The following is a 19504-nucleotide window of genomic DNA, read 5'->3' on the forward strand; positions in this document are numbered from 1 at the left end:
ATTCTTCCCACCCTATACCAGCATAAGTTCTAAATGGGTCAAAGATTCAAATGTGAAAAATAAAACCACAAACATTCTAGGAGAAAACTGTAAGACAGAAGTTCCTTCTATGAATCAAAGTCCACAAACCATAAAAGAAAAGACTAAAGGCTGGGCGTGGTGGCTCATGCCTGTAATCCCAGCACTTTGGGGAGGCTGAGGCAGGAGGATCACCTGAGGTCAGGAGTTCAAGACCAACCTGGCCAACATGGTGAAACCCTGTCTCTACTAAAAATACAAAATCAGCTAGGTGTGGTGGCGGGTGCCTGTAATCGCAGCTACTCAGGAGGCTGAGACAGGAGAATCACTTGAGCGTGGGAGGCAGAGGTTGCAGTGAGCCGAGATCACACCACTGAATTCCAGCCTAGGTGACAGAGTGAGACTCAGTCTCAATCAATCAATCAATCAATCAACTGCACAAAAAAGTATACTATACTTCTCCATGAACAAAGTCATCATAAACAAAGGCAAGAGATAACTGACAAAACTGAGAGAAAAAATATTTGCAGCTCATATCACAAATGGCTGATCTCCAAACCAGAAAGAGCTCACAGGAATTTTAAAAAGAAAAATATCCAGCAGAAAAATGGGCAAAGCCGATTCATAAAAAAGGAACTACAAATGGCTCTCAAGTGCCTGAAAAGATGCTCCACCTCATCCATTACACACGTTTGCAGTATGTAACAGCAAACGAAACACACTGAAATGCAGCTTGGTAGCCATCACCTCGGTAAGACTGCAAGTAAGCAGGCATTCTTTGCTGATGGAAGTACAAACTGCTACAACCTCCGTGGAGGGCGATTTGGCAATACCTATTAAAAGGAGAAATGGGCACACCCTTTTATCCCACATCTGAACTTTTGACATCCTAGCCTATAAACCCATCTGCACATCTCCAAAATGGGATATGGTCCTGATTAGTCAATGCAGCAGGAGCCTGAAAACAACTCATGTCCTTCCACTGGGGCCTGTCAAATAAATTATGGAACGCCCATATAACAGAATACTATCGCAAAGAAGTAGAACGAGTTCTTTGCAAACTGATATGGAAAGATTTCCAAGCTGAGTGAAGAAAACAAGGTTGAGGAGAGATGACCAGCGAGGATCTACGTGTGCCTTGGCCTGTATGTGCAGAGAGAGGGTCCCTAGGAAAGTAAGAACAGAGATCACCCAAGGGAACACTGAGCAGATGGAGGACAAGGAAGGTTGACAGAATTTTCCCTGGGGAAACTACTTAAATCTTTCAGATTCTGAAACACATACATGCGTTTCCTACTCAAAAAGTTAAATTCAAAACAAAAAAATTCATAGCAAACTAGAAAATGCAGCCATCAATAATGCCAATTTAAAAAGCAGATATTCAACACTCTGAGCACATTACCGGCCCCATTCTGTATTCCCTGTTTCAAAGCACATTTCCTCATATTACCCCAAGAGCTCTCCTAAAATAACAATGGTCGCCCAGACAGATTCTCCTCAGAATGTGCTGGGCAGTGGCTTCCAGGATGAGAAACTCAAAAATAGCAATCAAGTCCAGTCTAGCTTTGTAGGAGATGCTCCCAGGGCAGGGCTCTGGGGCTTGAGAGCCCCTGGGTCACACTGCAAACTGTCCTGTTGGAGGAGGGTGCTCCCTGATAAACTGTTTGACAGGCCCAGCAGTTTAGAACAGGTCAGACTTAAAAGGCTATGGGTGACAAATATTCAGCAAAGGATTTAAACAGAAGCAGTTCCAGGGTTGTAATTACACGTCAGAAGCTCCCTTCAGGCTTCTGAATATCACACTCCTGCCATAAGACCACTCTGTGACACCACTGTGGGCTGAAAATTAGCCCAGGTGGATGGGGCAGGTATTGGCAGCTAGGACAGCCAAGTCCATCTGGCCACTAGGATGCAGACCCTAAGTGCTGCTGCAGGGGCTCGTGAGGAGTGGGAACCAGGGAATCTGTGGATTACTGGGAAAGGGGTTTCTGTTGCACCAAAACAGAAAAGGCAGGAGGGAGGGAGGGAGGGAGGGAAGAAAGAGGGCAGAGCATGTGGTGGGTAGGTAAAGGGACACAGTATGGAAAGGCCTCTTGGGCTTGCCTCTGGCTGTGACGTCTGGGCGGGGGTGGGGGGCACCAGCCTTGGCAGTCACAGAGGAGATCTGCAGAACCTCACAGAGAAGTCCAACTGCTCCTTGACATGAACAAGCACCTGCACAGCCAGCCCCAGCTCTGCACCCCAGGGCCCCGTGCTCCCGGCTGGCAATCTAGGCAACTGAGGGAGGGGCCCCTGTCTGCAGAGCCTTCGGCAACCATTGTGGCCCACTTCCTCTTCCTGTGTCTCCCCTCCCCCAGCCTTCACTTCCTCCCCCTGCCCTCTCCTTCTGTGTCTCCCGGGGCGGGGGGACCTTGCTGGCAGTGACCCCACCCTGCTAAGCTCTGCTATAGACACTCAATGGCACAAACAGATGCATGCACACTCTTTACAGGGGTGCAGCTTTTACTTTTGGCCTGCACTGGGCTCACTGGACTCTACCAACCTGGAGAGACAGAAAGTGTTGATGTGAAACCCATGTCAGAGGTAAGGAACCAGTGACCTCACCAAAGTAACACACCCAGGAGAGTGGGGCCTGAGGCTAGGCTCCATCAGGAAGAAAGACATTCTCACAGCCCCTCCCCAGCATGGAATAGGAACACTGCTGCCCACGTTCACGTTCCAGGAGGAGCAAGCAGGGACACCCACCCACTGTGCAGTGAGGCTACCCTCTGCACCCTGGGGTCCCTGCGGCCCCCAGAGTCAGGTTCTACGGGCCTATTTCACTGCAGGCTTGCCCAGGCTGGGGGCATTTGGGCCTGAGGACCTGTGGGGGACCTCCACAGTCCCCAGCTCCCCTGCAGCAGGAAGCCACAGCTAAGGAACGAGCCGGGCAGTTCCCTGGGAAGGGCCAAGGGCCACCAGGCAGCGCACTCAAAACAATGGCACTCAGAAGCGCTGGAGAAGCCTGGGCGGGCTCCTCTTCCAGGCCCAGCACCTGCCACCTGGCTGGCTCCAGGTGCACAGCAGGCTCAGTTTTCTCAGGAAAAATGTGGCAAGGTTTCCAGCAGAATATAACAAAACAATATATTCTTCAGGGTTGGTTTCACAAAGCAAATACATCCGAATTACAATGAGCTTGTAATGTGGACGATGGGCCTAAAAAACGCCTTTGGTTTTTGAGGGAGCTGAGGCAAAACAACAACAACAACAAATGGGATAATGATCTGTTTTCTCTGGAACAGGTGAACAGTGCCAGGGGCTTCTGCTAGCAACTTCCAGACCCCCAGGAAGGAGCCAGAAAGCCCCCAGGCCTCTCCTGCAGCAGCCCAGGCCCATGGAGCCACCAGGGGCTCTCTCATCTTCTCACTGGGAGCAAGTTGCCCCCATCTTTTGGGAAAGCCCTTGTGTCCAAAAACCCTCTAGCAGAGAACAGGTGACCTGGCAGATCCAGGCCCTGTCCCTCAGCCCTGCCCACAGGTCTAGTAGCCCCCTACATCCTGCCCAGGCTTGTCGCAGCCTAAGTGCATTGGAGAGAGGGCTGGCCTGAAACAGAGCCCCACTGCCTGCCATGTGGGGAGATCAGTGCTCTGGGGGCCACCTCTCCTCGGGAGACAAAGCCCACCCTCTTCCCGGCACAGGCCTGCCCACTGCGTGTCTGTGCCCATACCTTCCTCCCTGCATCCTGCTGGCCCTTTTTCCTATGCCCTTCCCTGTCCTAGCCTAGAACAGGGCCCTAACCTTAAGGGAGCTGACCCCAGGGACACCAGCCAGGAAGAAAACCAGTACCACACTCTGCACTATCCCGTGGCTAGGCCCCCAGAAGCTTCAAGGTTGGAGTGACCCCCTCTGCAACAGCTCTGTATGGGACTCCAAGACCTGAGGCTACCTAGGTCTGCCTGATGCCAAGGGAGGGCTAGCAAGAGCTGGGAGGAGCCACTGGGGCAGGAACACTGTCCTGTGTCCTGCCTGCCTCCCTCCCCCAGGACCACAACATGGCGGGTAAGGGCTCGGCGCTCCTCGAGGTTGTCCCCAAGGTCACTGGAACCAGGCTTCACAATCTGTTGAATGGGGTGGACGAGGGAGAGTAAGCACATGGAGACAGCCCAGCTATCTCTCTCGAATGTTCTTCTGAACCACTGATGTGAGCCGCTCATCAACAGCCCCTGGGAACGTGGACAGGGAAGAAAAGAGACTACCAAGTGGCTGAGCCCCGCCCTCAAATGCACACACGAAATGCATATGCCAGAGCTCTCATTGCAGGAAGGAAACAGAGGTTACCTCAGGAAGATGGGATTTGTGTGTGACTCTCCTTTCTGCATTTCTGTCTTCATCAAATGAATCCATTTGGACAGTTGGAATTAATGCAATAACACTATATAACAAAGTGGTGTATGTACACACACATACCTTTTACCCAAGCTCCAGCTCACCACCGGGACTGCTTCCACGGAACCCAGCACCCCAGCTCCTGAGAAGGGAATAGCGCTAGTTCGCATGCACCAGGACACTGCCTGGAAGGTTAAAAGGACCACATGCCAGAATTTCATAAAGGTGTTTGCTCTCCTTTTGCTAAGGGTTACAAAACACATTTGCAAATTTCCGTTCTCAAGGTCTGTTTTAAAAACAGCACTAATAGAACACCAATGGTTTCTGCCAACAGAAGGCCAGAAGCCACCTGAGACGAGGGCTCTGGAGCTTCTCTCCTTCATGCACAGCCCTGAGTCACAACTCCTGTTGCTCCTGAAGGAATATGTAGGGAGAGGTATATCTGCCTCTTGCCCCAGAAGCTTCCAGATCATGGATTGCTGCAAGTGAAGGCCTTCTCCAGATGAATGGTGCTACCTCTGGACTCGAGAGCTGAACCCAAAGAACAGACATTTCCATTTCCTTTCCATTGTGAGAGCCTCATCACTAATGCCTCCCAAGGGAAGCCAGGAGCATCTTCCCTGAGCGCAGTGGGGTGACGCACGTCCAGCTGACCCCCACTGCCCCCACCTTTCCTCTGCCATCTTGAAGGGAACGTTTCCTGGCTTCAGGAGCCAGTGTGCGGTTAGCACCCTCGTTCTGGGCATCGGGAGGCAATGTGACTGCTTGTACACCAACACAGCCTTGATGGCTGGTGACAGCCCAGAGATGACATTGCTATCCACCTCTTCAGAGATTTTCTGAAGCACCAAGGCAAGACAGGAACATGAGGCTGGAATCCACAATTACAGAGCCAGGTTTATTTAGCTGGTAAAAATGCTCTTCATTTGAGGCTGATCAAAAGTAAAAGCAACTTGTATCTAAAATACATAAAGAACTCAATCTCAACAATAAGCAAACGCCCAATTTAAAAAATGAACAAAAGATCTGAACACTCAATCACAGAAGAGAGATGGTAAACAACTGTGTGAAAAAGTGCTCAGTGTCATTTGTTATTATGAAAATTCAAATTACACCAAAGAGATATCACTATACACATTTACGAGAATGGGTAAAATCCAAAACACTGACAATACTAAATGCTGGTGTAGCAACTGGAGCTCTCATCCACTGCTGCAAGCATGTTAACCACGGGGGAGCTGAGCAGCCACTCGAGGAAACGCTGTTTTGATGGAAACTGTAAGAATGCAGACAATTGTGACTGTACTATAGTCAACCTGCCAACCTTAGGTTTGAACTCTCTCCTTCCTCTGCACAACTGTCTTCTTGTGAGCTGCCTTCAGTTGCTTCCAGGATATTGCTGGGTGTATCTCTGGCAAACTCCTGGATAACACTGTTGGGCAAGAACCCCTGCCTAGTGCTTACCTTATCCTCTCATCTCTCCCCAGACCTCCTGCACTGGACCAAAGGCCTAATAGGAACTCTGGATAAAGATGGCAGGTCAGGCACCGGCACCCACCACCTTTCCAGCCCCAGATCCCACTACAATGAAAGAAAGTCGATTTTAGCAGACAAAACAAAATATAAAGAGAATAACAAAAATAATCTGGAAGCAAGAAATTAGAAAGACAGCAGAGAAGGCAAGAAATCAATCCACGTTTCCCCGCAAAGGCTCAGGAGTCGCTGGTGGGGGTGGGGGTGCAGTTAGTGGGGGGCACCTGGACACCAGATAAAGCAGCTGTGGACGCAAGGTCTCTCCCCACCTTACAGATGGCTGCCTGCCCTTCCTGCACCTGCCAGGGACCAGAGGCTGACTTTCTGGGAGGGTCCACACAGGAGGGAGCTCTGGACCGAGGACTCCAGACCCAGCTCAGAGCGGGGCAGCCTCCAGCACGGGGGTGTGAGGAACAGCCCGCTCACTGAGTACTGCCTCCCAGCTTCTCTCCCAGTGCGGCAGCAGGACCACCCTCCCTCCCCCAGGCAGGAGCAGAACACTCATCTCGGGGGAAAACGCTGAAGGAGATGGCCCAGTAGACCATCCACAGGAGGCCACCATTGCTGAGCCCGCTGGGCACCCAGGAGCCCCCACTCAGCTCAAGGCTCTCTGGGCCATGTCACCAGACATCGAGGATCAGCAGACAACGCAGAAGAGCCTGACGTGGGTGGGCGAGAGACCCAGACCAAGGAGCAGAGACAGGTGATGCGGAGGGAGCAGAGGCCACGCAACGAGAAGACCTCCAGAGCTGTCACTAATATCCTCACCGCACAGACGGCCTGACGGAAGCAAGAACTGCATGCGCCTTTAACAGGGAGGCCCAGAAACCCGAGTTTGAAAGTAAAGATACAGAAGGAAAAATGTGGCAGAAATAAAAATCCCAATAGCAGGGTTTGGGAGAGAACACTGAGAGAATTTCACAGAAAACAGAGCAAAAATACAAATGGATGGGTAAGAGAGAAAAAATACGAAAATGTAAGGATCAGTCCAACAGCTCCAAATAAAAGAAACTGCAGGCAGCCCTGAGAACACAGGAAGGCAGCCCTGAGAACACAGGAGGTGAGGTGGATCGTGAAGAAAATGGCAAGAATGTTTTCCAGATGCCACCCGAAGGGCCCGCTGCAGAGGACAGAGCTTGGCCAAGCACCTCCATGCATGTGCACACTTCCAAGCCCTGGGTAAAGGCACAAGCCCAAAAGGCCCTGAGACGCAAAGAGACTGGCAGGTGCACACAGCCAGAATCAGAACAGCTTCAGTCTTCTCCACAGCAACATCAGAGCTCAGAGACTGCAGCAAAGCCTTCCAAACCCCACGAGGAAACCATTCCCACCTATGATTCAACCCAGAGAAACGTGAATCAACCTCAGACCAGGATCAAGACATTTCCAGACATGTAAGCCTTAAAACAATAGCCTCCCATTCTCCTAAGTGAATTAACGCAGGAACAGAAAACCAAACACTGTATGTTCTCACTTACTTTTTGAGATGGAGTCTCGCTCTGTCGCCTGGGCTGGAGTGCAGTGGCACGATCTTGGCTCACTGCAACCTCTGTCTCCCCCAGGTTCAAGCGAGTCTCCTGCCTCAGTCTCCTGAGCAGCTGGGATTACAGGCGCCCGCCACCACACCCGGCTAATTTTTGTATTTTTAGTAGAGACGGGGTTTCACCATGTTGGTCAGGCTGGTCTTGAACGCCTGACCTCAGGTGATCCACAGGCCTTGGCCTCCCAAAGTGCTGGGATTATAGGTGTGAGCCACCGCGCCTGGCCCGTTCTCACTTATAAGTGGGAGCTACACACTGAGTACACAGGGACATAAAGGAGGGAACAGCAGACACCAGGTCCTACTTGAGCGGGGAGGGAGGAAGGTGAAAGATTGAAAAACGACCTATCCGGCACTATGTTTATTACCTGAGTGATGAAATAATAACAACATCAAACCCTGTGACATGTAATTTACCCATGTAACAAACCTGTACATGTAACCCCGAACCTAAAATAAAAGTCGGAAGGAAAGGAAAAATGGCCTCCAGTGCACCCCTTCCAGGAGGCTATGCAGCAGGAGCGCCACCAAGAAGCAGACGGCAGGGGCTCCAGGAAATGGGGCCTAGATGGTAGGGAGGGGTCCCAGGATGACAGCCAACCCCCGCAGAGATGTTACCCAGGCCACATGGAACAGGCCACACTGGGTGTGTGGGGACACCTGGGGGCTGGGGGTGTGGGGACAACAGCACTGGAAAAATCAAGCAGAAACGGCAACTATTGAGCCTCAGAGAAAGAAACACACGTAATGTATGGGTCACCTGCAACTAGCATTTACTGTCATGATCCCCAAAATACTGCATGCTGGCTCCATCCTAAATATCCGATTATCACACGTGTGGGGGAAGGGTGCCTGCAGGCACTCATGTGCCATCATGGGAAGTCAGGAGATAATGCCCAACACTCTTCTACTGTCAAGAAGAGCCCCTATGAGCATGTTACCGAGCTGGGAAAGGTAAATACCAAAGGCAGTAGCTGAAGAAGCTGGCAGAGGGTGGGGGTGACCTGCTTATCACAGTGAGCGTACAGAATGACTGGATCCTTAAGCTATGTGTATTACCACATGCACTACTATAATACAATTTTTAACATAATTTACAAAATGGGATGGGTGTAGCGTTCTCGCCAGTCCAGCCTTTCCTTAGAGCATCACTTTCTTCTCCTAGTAGCTCCTCTTCAGAAGCCATTAGAGGGTGCTGGCCCTGCCATCTCCCCAAGGCATGTGGAGATGACACCCTGCCCTTCTGCTCAGGGGAGGTGAGGGACTGTCCACAGGAGACACTGAGCACCTGGCCTCATCCTCACCTATCTGTGTTACCTCAGTAGCACTGTTGATCGTTTCGGTTGTTGTTGCTTTTGATCTCATAAACACCTGTGTCCTGGTTGCCTTCTTTTTACCTACAGACTAGTTTTAACTCCAGGCTGAGGGATGGCGAGATGAGCTCTATCACTTCTTTAAATGGTGGCTCCAACTCCAAGCTCGGGGGTTTTAGGGCTGGACCCATACAATTCCCAATACCAAGTCATGTGGGGTGACTTCAGGCTTTGGATTCTTCACTCCACGCTATTAGCCCAGTATCAAAATTAGACGTTATCAGGCTTTCATTTGAAGATGTAAGGTGCTAAAATATTTATGGAGAAATTGATACCCCATCGATTCTGGGATTTCCTTCAAAACAACTGGAGGGGACAGTGGTGGGGGAGGGCAGAGATGAGACTGCAGGGGCCTAGCAGGTGCTTAAAATGTGGGTGTCCTGAAGATGTGGGCATCTGTCTGAAGTTCTCCAAACAGAAGTTTAAAAACTATTAATGTGACCGGGTGCGGTGGCTCACGCCTATAATCCCAGCACTTTGGGAGGCCGAGGTGGGCGGAACACTTGAGGTCAAGAGTTTGAGACCAGCCTGGCCAACATTTCGGTGAAACCCCATCTCTATTAAAAATACAAAAAATTGTCTGGGCATGATGGCGGGTGCCTGTAATCCCAGCTACTTGAGAGGCTGAGGCAGGAGAACTGCTTGAACCCGGGAGGCAGAGGTTGCAGGGAGCTGAGATCGCACCATTGCACTCCAGCCTGGGCAACAGGAGTAAAACTCGTCTCAAAAGCAAAAATAAAAAACAAAAACCTATTAATATATGGACAGACATTGCAACCCGAGGCCCTGCCCGGAGGCCACTCCTCCTAGCTGGATTTCAGCCCATCCCTCCTCTGGCTCTCCCCAGGCCTGCTCACCAGCACACCATGGTTTGGGGTTTGGTCAGCTGCTTCTCTGCCTGCCCCTGGCAGGCAAAGTCCCATCCTGCAGGCCTGGGCTGATGTCCTGGATTGGACATTGCTGTCAGTCAACCGCAGCCTGACACTCACTGGGAGGGCAGAGTTGCGCCAGGCTCCGGGGCCATGCTGGGTGGGGAGTGGACAGGCCCGAGGCCTCCACACTGACACTGTCTCCAGAGTCTGGCTGTAGTCAAGTGCCACATCTGACCCCACACTACAACCTGGGTCCTGGAGTCCGAAGGGCTCAGGGGAGTCAGGGACTCTCAGGGGTCTTCAAGCTAGGCAGGGCCACGGGGTGTACTTTTCCCCCAGAAGCAGCCTGGTTTCCATTTAAAACGAGGAGCAGCGAGCTCCTCTTCTCCTCTGCGGCCCAGGCCTGCAACACAGGCTCCTCGGTGAGAGAGGGAAGGCTGTGGGGGGCTGCCTGCCGAGAGCCCCCTGCCCCAGGCTTGGCCACTGCGAGCCACCCCACAGCCCTGCCAGCTCACTGTTGGAACTCTGGCCACAGCCACCGCAGCCCCCCTTCCCAGCAGCTATTCTTGGTCTGTGTCTCCCTTTGGGGGGAGGATAAGGGTGGAAATGATCAGCAGCTAAAATTAGCAAGAGGCAAACAATTGAGGCCAGGAATCTGAGGTCAGCTGAGGACAACAGTTTGTTCTCTGCAGCCCCGAGGTGGTTTTAGCAATAAAGGGAATTGAAAATGAAAACAGATCTGGAAGCACCCCAAGCCCTGGTGGGACCAGGCCCAACATGGCCAGCCCCAGGTGGGCAGGCCAGATGGCAGGGACTTTGCCCAGCCCAGACCCCCCAACCTGGGGCTCCCCTCTTCACAAGGGGGCCCTCTACAGCCGGAAGGCAACACCCAGAGCACCTGCAGCTATGGTTACAGAATGCCTGGGACAGGTTTCCCACGCACTTAACGTGGGTGTGACTTCCTCTCCAGGGAGGCCCGGCACAGGTGGCTGTAAACACCCCCAGTAACTGCTGGATGACCAGGGCCACAAGCCCCTGCTTTGATACCTCCAGGCACTCCCCCTTTAACAGGCCCCAGCAAAACTCCCTAAGTGGCAGACCAGGAAATCAGGCCACAAAGTCAGCAGATGTGGAGCCACCCTTGAGCCCAGCCCCCTGGCCCAGGGTCCCCTCCCTGTCACCACCTCTGCAGTCCCTCCTCCCCTGGAAGGCCCGCCCAGAGCAAGCCACACACTCCGAGCTGCCACCGACAGAGCCCACAGTCTAGGTGGCTGCACGGTGGCTGCAGACAGACGGGAGGTGGGTCTGGCCTCGTCATGCTCCACAGTCAAGAAACTGCCCTCCCCCACAAAAACTCCAGGTAGCCACCCTGGAGGTCCCAATGCCAGTGGTCTCTGGGTTCCATCTGGTGATGCTCAGTCCTAAGGGAACTTGGCTCAGCCTAGGATGCATGGGATTAAATATAGCCTTTTATTAAGTTTTTATTCACTGATCTCTGCCACCTAACAGTCTGCAAATGTCAGAAGAAATAAATCAGCACAGTGGTCATAATTCAGAGCTCGGAAGCACACAGGAGGCTGGAAATGCACAGACCAGGTCGGTAGACCCACAGCCCTGAAGATACTGCTCCTGTCCCCAGGAGTGAGTAGATGCTGACAGGCCCTTCCATGGGGCCACCACAGGGCCAGGAGCCAGAGGCACACCAAGTGGCACCACATCAGAGACACTAATCTCAGCAGCTGCTGAGGCTGCTGGCCGACCTCATGGCCCATGGAGAAGGCAGGCATGGAGCCCATGGCCAGCCCACATCTGGGCCAGGCAGAGCTCACACAGCCTGTCCTCACTGGTGCCATCAGGTCTGTGCATTCTGAGCAGGACCAAGGGAGCCTGTGGGGCAGACACTGGGACTGAGGGAGGTAGAAACCCCTGAGCGTGGCCTGCAGCAGGCCAGGCCTCTGCTGTGAGACAATCTCACTTTTCCCTGAACTGCAAGATCTCAGGACCCAGTGTCCCAGGCTGGACCACAAAGCCTCCAAGATCTGAGGGTCCAGGTGAGGCCTGTTTGGAAGAGTCTGAAGCTCCCAGGTACAGGGCAGCCTGGGGATCCCTCTGTTGTATAAACTCTACTTAAACAGTGACTTCTGTTCACTGCAAAATCCCCCCCTTTTTTTTTTTGAGACGGAGTCTCACTCTGCAACCTCCACCTCCTGGGTTCAAGCAATTCTCTGCCTCAGCCTCCTGAGTAGCTGGGATGACAGACGTCCGCCACCACACCCAGCTAATTTTTGTATTTTTAGTAGAGACAGGGTTTCACCATGTTGGCCAGGCCAGTAGTCTTAAACTCCTGACCTCATGATCCGCCCACCTCAGCCTCCCAAAGTGCTGGGATTACAGGCATGAGCCACCGCACCTGGCGTGCAAAACCCTTTTAACAGTGTTGACTTGTGAGTGGTGGGATTAATGTTAATGATTTTCCTCTTTACTAATGTTTCTTGATACTTTCCTGTTTCCCAAATCATCCTTAATTAACATGTTCCACTTTCGTAAGTAGAAACAAAAACAAGTGCCGGGGCACTCAAATGATGACGTTTTGGCAAGGCAACTTCTTACAACAACAGGAACACGCTGACATCTGACCCCAGCCCAGAGCACCAAGAGCAAGTCCATGATATGGGCTGAGCAAAGACTCTCCAGCTCCGGTTTCCCAGGCCGTGGCCCAACTCAGAATCTGCCCCAGGTCCAGGGATGGTGGATTTGGCTCATTTTACAAACCAAGTGGTTCCTGGAGACACTGGGGAACTCTTATTCGGAAGTCCATCCACACTCCCTCCTAGCCTCCCTGCTGTCACCGTCATTATCATGTTCTTCCACAAAGGCCATTAAACATTAAGCTCCTTACTGAAAACTGCTGCTGCCCAGAAGGTGCCTGGGCAAAGAGTGCCAGGCCTGCATTCTGGCCTGGCCATGGGCGCACCTCACGAGCTTGCTTAGCCTCACCTTCTCCACTGGCATGGCCACCTCTAAGGTGCTTCTCAAGGGCTGTACCCAGACCAAAGCTTCCTTGCAGATCCTTCAAGGTCTGAAAGCTGAGCCAAAGAGCCAGTCATTGTGCAAGTCCCAGACTTCACCAAAAAAGGGGGTGAAGTTGGGCCAGAGACCACCCTACATGCCAAGCTGCTTTCTCTAAATACCCAGTGGATGGAACAGGCACAAAGAACCAAGGCTTGGGTGTCATTTCCTTTATTCTGAACCCTGCAGGGGCATAATTTCCTACATTTCAAATATTAAGAGTTTGGTGAAGACGGAAGCAAAGTGGAGCATCCTTGCCCAGAACCACACAGACTCCCTCCTCTGAGATCTATAATGAGATGAAGTTCACAGGTGTCCACCTGCTCAGCTGAGAGACCATCGTTCTCATTAGGCCCAGGCAGAGAGCTAGGGCGAGGTTTTGAACAGTGGACCGATGTGGTCGGCATCCAGGTGCCCTGCACCCTTGGGGGCCTGCTTGGCCCATGCCCTCCCTCCCCAATCCCAAAGCTTCATCTTTCTGTCCAGGATCCGTGGGTCTAGGGTGCCCAATATCCTACCACGACTGAGGCAGACCCTGGCCCCTTTCTGCCCTGTAATGGGCATATTGGCTTAAAAACAGGGGCCGCATGCTGTACCACTCTCTAAGTCTGGAATGGCCGAGAGTTAGGGGTCATTTTCTCTAGGGCTTCACTCGGTGGAGAAAAGCACATCATCTCATGAAATGGGATTCATCCCATGAATCACAAATTCGGCAAAGGCTAGGCTACTCTGAGGACTTGGCAGTTTCAGCAACACTCCGAGTACTTTTGGTTCCGCCAAGAACACATGGCTGGTTACATTACACCATTCAACTTCATGTGGAATTCCAGGGACATCTGAGCTCATCTGCTTTTCATTAATTCACACCGAAGTTCACACTGGCAGGAGGGGACCTGGAAGCTGTGAACCCCCTCCCCCAGGAAGCCCTCCAGGCCCAGGAGAAACAGGCTTAAAGCAGCCTGAGGACCTGAAGCCCCCTGCTCCCAGCATGGGTCACAGGCACAGGGGCACAACAGGCTTGGCCCATACTGACCTCACATGGGCCCGGAGGACTTCTCCTGCAGACACCAGCCTACTTCCTCCCCACTGCATGCCAGGCACTAAGAGCAGAGCACTGCCCTTGCACTGATGTAGCCAAGACAGTGAAGTACCAGAGGCAAGGTGACTAACCACAGGCTGGCACCAGCTGGAGCAGACTGGGTCCCAGAGACTCACGTTGAGAGTCAGTGCAGAACGAGGCAAGCGCCCTCCAGATCCCCAGGTCCCCGGCACGGTGGCCGTTTCATCGAGGAAAGCGCTGCTGTACCACTGCCGCCTGACAGGGCACCTGCCTCTCACATGGCCCAGCCAGTGTCAGTCCATCCCAGGCTCCGGAGAAACACGTCATAATCTGCACAGGTGGCTCACAGGGAAAGCAGCGTCAGCCTCCCCTCCCTAAATGGGCAGCAGCATTGCCCTGGGTCGTGGGATTCCCCCAGATGAAGTGACAGTCACAGGCTGTGGCCCTACAAAGTTAAGGGGCAAAAAAGCTGCCATGAATGGGGGGAGTAGGCCTGCAGAGGATACAGTACCCCACCGCACCTCGCCATCTGCACTCCGTGGTTAGGCAAGAACGCCGAGCACTGTGGGCTGAATGTCCGTGCCTCCTGAAACCCACACCCTGCGGCCCTAACTCCCAGGGTGATGGGTGGCCTTAGGAAGTGGGGCCTTTGGAAGGTGATAAGGTCATGAGGACAGGGCCCTCCTTATGGGATGAGTGCCCTAAGAAAGGAGACCCCAGAGAATCCCCTCGCCCCTCTACCAGGTGACGTTATAGTAAGAAAACAGCTGTCTACGAACCAGGAAGAGGTTCCTCACCAGATACACAAGCTGCCAGCGCCTTAATCTTGGACTTCCAGCCTCCAGAACCACGAAAATAAACTTGTTGTTTATTTGCCACCCATCTCCAGTATTTCTGTTACAGCAGCACACTGGGCCTCCGCCACGGCTCTGGGGTGGTGCTTAAACTCTACAACGCCAGCACCGAGACACCCCGCTGGAGCCCAAGGCACTGTGGCCTGAGATGCAGTCAGGACTGCAGGGTCTAAAAAATGCGGACATCGGTGGCCAGAGCAGGCAGGCTGCCGTGACTGCAGGGCCACACCCTTGGCTGCCAGGAGGGGCTTCCTGGGCTCCATGTTGGCAGGTTTTCAGTGAGAACAGGGCCAAGCAACAGTCCTGTCTGGGAAGCAAAACTGTGGGTGCCACTTAATTTCTTCTTTTAGCTTTTCTGTACTTAAATGGTCTGTAGCACATGTATACTTCAATAAAAAGTATGTGGTGCGGCGTGCGCGTGTGCCTACGGACCATGCACGGTTTTTTCCTTTCGGAAGGCACTGGAGGCTGGGCTGACATAGCCACGCCCTCTGGGTTCTGCCGCCCCTTTAGTGCAAAACCAAGATAAAGAGGGGCGCCTGTACTCCTGTGTACTACTCCCTCTTCTAGACATCACCCTCCAGTCACCCTCCACAGTCATTCTGACAAGAGTAGCAAGCTTCCTGTCCCAGCTCCACAGGCAATCCACGGGAGGAGGAATGGCGTCCTGTCTTCCCACAAAGCCTGTGTGTTTTTCACTTTCCTCCACCAGCAAGTACACCTGGGGTTTGAGGCCTGCCTCCCGCCTTCAGAAAAAAAGTCCCAGAAAGTGCAGGAAGAAGCCTCCACACTGAGGGAGACTCATGTGGAGTGGCCAAGAAGGCCAGGCCGGAGACAATGAAGCCTGAGATCTGGAACGCACTGAGAAGTGCAGCTCTCTCCCTCATGTTGGGAGGGTGTCATCCTCAGGGGGTGTGGTCCAGGAGAAGCCAACAAGCCAACAACACACCTTCCTGTTCCACCAGCGTTGCAGCCACTATAACAGAGGCAGACCCCAACCCCTGCAGCCTATATGCTGCCCCAGGGCCCCAGAGGCTGGAGGGCGTGGGAGGGCAGACATAAGAGGTTGGGCCCCCCTCAAGCTGCTGCCACAGGATGGCAGCATGGGGGCCTTTGGGCCCAGCCACTGAGACACCCACTTCTCCTTTAACCATTTCTTGCCTTGACTTCCCAAGCCACACTGCCCCTGCCTCTCTCCCCTACCCTGCGGCTCCGCTGGCTAAGCGCCTGCTATAGGAACCCCCATCCCTCATGAGCAGCACTTCCAAGGCAGAGTCACCCCCTGGGCCCCACATCCTGCCTCTCATCACCACAGTCAAGGTGGGGCCCCTCCCAGCCCAGCCTGAGGGTCCCCTTTGACGCTAGCACACACAGGTTCTAGAAGGCTTGCCACCCACGCGCCGCAAAGCCTGGGTAGCTCCTCTCTGCCTCCAGTCTCCACTGCCCACCCCCAGCCTCGCCTCAGGGGGAAGCCTGTTCACAGCTCCCCTTCCCCACCACGAGAACCAAGGACAGCCTCTTCCTGAGGTGTGATGTCCTGGTGGGGCTCAGCAAAGAAGCTGGTCGCCCTGATCCCTCCAGGGGGTTCCCAGGCCCTGCCAAAGAAGCCTTTTTCTGGGAAGGCTGGTGCTACCAGCAGAGCAATGAAGGGGGAATGCCTGCTGATCCCAGGAGGGTGTCCAAACCCTGAATTCCCTGCTTGACCTTCTAGCTTCACAGGTCCTCAAATCCTCCTACCTGCTTGGGCTCGGTGCCACGCCCTGTCACAGACCTGACCTCGTCCCAGCCCCGGTGACAGCCAGCAGGTGGGGGAACCAAGGTCCTCACCCATGCTTGCTAATGCAGTCTGCTCCTGCCCCCAGACTCAGGACCCTACGCTGCCCCTCTCCCCTACTGGCCCACCCAACCCACACGTCCAGTCTGCATCTTCCCAGACCCTCCCTGATGCCGCCAGCACAGAGGGTGCGGAGTGGTGGCAGGCAGGAGCCTGGCCTGCAGGGCCAACAGCCCACCTATGGCAAGCAGGAGCCCCAGCCCCACCACCAAGTGCCTGGGATGTCCCTGTCTAGAAACAGAAAGATTTCGAGGCACAGGTGGTATTTTCATTTCTTCTTCCAGTTGAAGGCGATGCCTTTAAAAGAGAAAGAAAGATACGGAAGTAAAGGCTGCTGTGTGACACAAAAGTCAGCCCGGGGGGCCTGCAACGAGGGGACGCCCCATTTCCTGAGAAAGCTGGGGCAGGGGGCAGCAAGAGGCCTTGGGGCTCCGGCCTGGAAGCATGTGAAGAGGAAGAAGAGAACCCGGAGAGGAGCTCCTACCCGGCTGTGGCCTGGGGGCTTTCCACAGCTGTGTGGGTGGCCGCAGTTCCAGGGTGGCTGAATACTGGTAACAGGGGTGGGGGGTCCATCATACTCTTTACCAAAGAGGATGGGTCAGGTCAGAGTGGACCAGTCCAGAAGGGGAAGGACAGCAGCTGCTGTGCAGGAGCTCAGGCCTGTGGCCAGGGTGAGGGGCCCGTGTGGAAATCTCTCCTTCTGGCCTCAGAGAAAAGCAGAGGACAGGAGGTCGGGGGAGAAGGTTGTGAGTTTCAGAAAAAAAGAACAGGTGCTTTCTGGAAGCCACAGATGGGTAATCTTCCCAGAAACAGAGTCAAGATCATTGACCTGGTGTTCTGTGCAGAACAGCCCTGGGTTCCCGTCAGGGTTCGCGGGGGCTCCTGAGAGAAATGCCTGGGCCGTGGGCCTCTCAGCGTGAGGCAGGCATCTGTACAGAGGGGCTCACGCAGGCCTGTGCCAGATGCTGGCGCACAGGGGCACACTTGTGGAGACCCACTCCCTCTGAGCTCAGATACTCTCCCTCTAGAACCAGAACCCCTAATAGTGCCTACAAACGGTACCCTCCAGGCAAAAGAGACAACCAGGGGTGAGAGGTGGGGAGCAGCTGCAGCCCTCCCCAGCAAGTCATTTGCCCCCGGTAAACTGATGGTGCAAATATGACCTCGTGTGGCCCACAGCATCTGACGACTTGACACCAGGCTGGCAGGGCAGACACCCGGGTCAGAACTAAGCACACTAAGCCCTGGCGTGGTCAGTCTCAGGCTGCGGCCTCACAACTGCCACAGCCAAGGCACGACGCTGCCCACGCAGGCCACTGGGAGACAAGAGCAGGGCAGGGTCCCCTGGTGAGGGGGCTGGGGGCCAAAGGAATGGTGCACCTCCTGGGCTTTCTCCACCTCACCCAATCCTCACACTCACAGATTTCCTGTCAGTTTCAGGAGGGGACCCTGCTACACTCCTGGAGATCCTCTGCTGCTTGCTGCTGGGCACGCGGTGGTCACTCAAGGCAGGATCTGCCCCCAACTCCAGTGCTTTCCAGGCAGGTACCCAAAGGGGCAAGACGCAGGCCAGAGGTACAGGAGGGCAAAGGCAGGCTGGGGTGGGGACACAGGCCTCCAGGCCCCCAGAGCAGCACACAGGGCCCTGCTCTCAGACACCACACCCTCAAGGGACAGAAACACCAGCCAAGGCCAGGCCCCTCATGACACTCAGGCAAGGAGTGAGGAACGCCCAAGACCCCGCTCCACCCCTGTCCACCGACCCCCCCCAGTCCCAGCCCGATGCAGCACGCCTGCCTGCCCTGCTCCTCTCCTGGCTCTGTCCGGGATCTCACAGCTGCCTCCTCCTGACCAGCCCTATGGAGCCCAGACCCACTGCCCAACCTGCTCAAAGGTGGGGAGGCCAGGGTGGCACCCTCAGAAGGGCCAGGAGCGGACCCTGACTCACACAGCCTGGAAGGCACCTGCCCCAAACTGCAACAGCTCACACTCGCTGGCCAGCCCCCAGGGTTGGCTTGTACCTAGCCTGGCTGTCCTGGGCTGAACCCTGGAACCTTGGCCTGCTCCTGGTTACTTGCAGCCCCTCCCTCCCCACTCAGGCAGCTTCCTTGGGGAACCCAGGGAGGATCCCGCACAGCCCCAGGACAAAGTCAAAACCCCTCCCACCCTCATCCTGCCCCACCCGGCAATCCTCCCAGCTCTTTCTGCACTGGACTCCAGGAGATTTGGTAAAAAGAAAGGTTCCATTATGTTTTGAATAAAAATCTGAAAATCTGTAAACCCAAGCACCAGAACTCCTTCTCCACATTCTTACAGCAAATTCTATAATGGTCCCTTGGGGGGTCTCTCCCTCCCCATTGGCCCAAACCCCCACAACCCAGAAGACAAACAGGGCCCTTGGCCTGGCCCAGCCCAGTCTCAGCTTCTAAGCAGCAGGTGACCCCTTTTGCCATGGGCCAGCCATGACAGTGGGGTGAAGTCACCCCCAAAGGCCACCAGCCAAGGCACTGAGAAGCCAAGCTTGGCAAATGTCTGGGGTGGCTGGGGATTCCTGGCCTTGGTGCCTGGCACCCCTGCCACCTCCCCTGGAGCCCCTGCCAGCCAGACACATGAAAACGTCCAGCCATGGCATGTTTTCAGAGTATGCCCTGGCTTAAAAGGCAGGTGAAGGAGGCCACTCTCTGCTGACACTCCTTCAGTCCTGCCCCAAAGAGGGGCAAGCCTAGGTGGCCACTAACATCCTGACACAGGCTGGAGGGGAGAACCTGGGATGTCTGCATCTGCACAGAGATGGGTACAGGTGTGGGGAGAGCCCCACCTCTGGAGCTGGTGTGACAGGCCCCGGGTGGTATGGGTACCCAGAGCCAGCTGGAGGTAACTGCTAAGTACTGGCAGGTGTTTGCCCCAGGGGGTTGGAGAACATCCCCCAGGGCCAAAGTCACCCGAGAGCCAGGCCATTTGTGCAGAGTAAGTATTTAGGGCAGCA

At 54.2% G+C, this 19504-nt stretch overlaps 1 protein-coding gene across 1 annotated transcript in view; it reads right to left on the minus strand.

Moving 5' to 3' along the window:
* KLF13 (KLF transcription factor 13) overlaps nucleotides 1-19504 on the minus strand; it is a 50605-nt gene that overhangs the window by 14254 nt on the left and 16847 nt on the right. The gene's annotated exons all lie outside the window — the stretch shown is intronic.

Source organism: Macaca mulatta, chromosome 7 (genome assembly GCF_049350105.2).
Source record: "Macaca mulatta isolate MMU2019108-1 chromosome 7, T2T-MMU8v2.0, whole genome shotgun sequence".
NCBI classification, from domain to species: Eukaryota; Metazoa; Chordata; class Mammalia; order Primates; family Cercopithecidae; genus Macaca; species Macaca mulatta.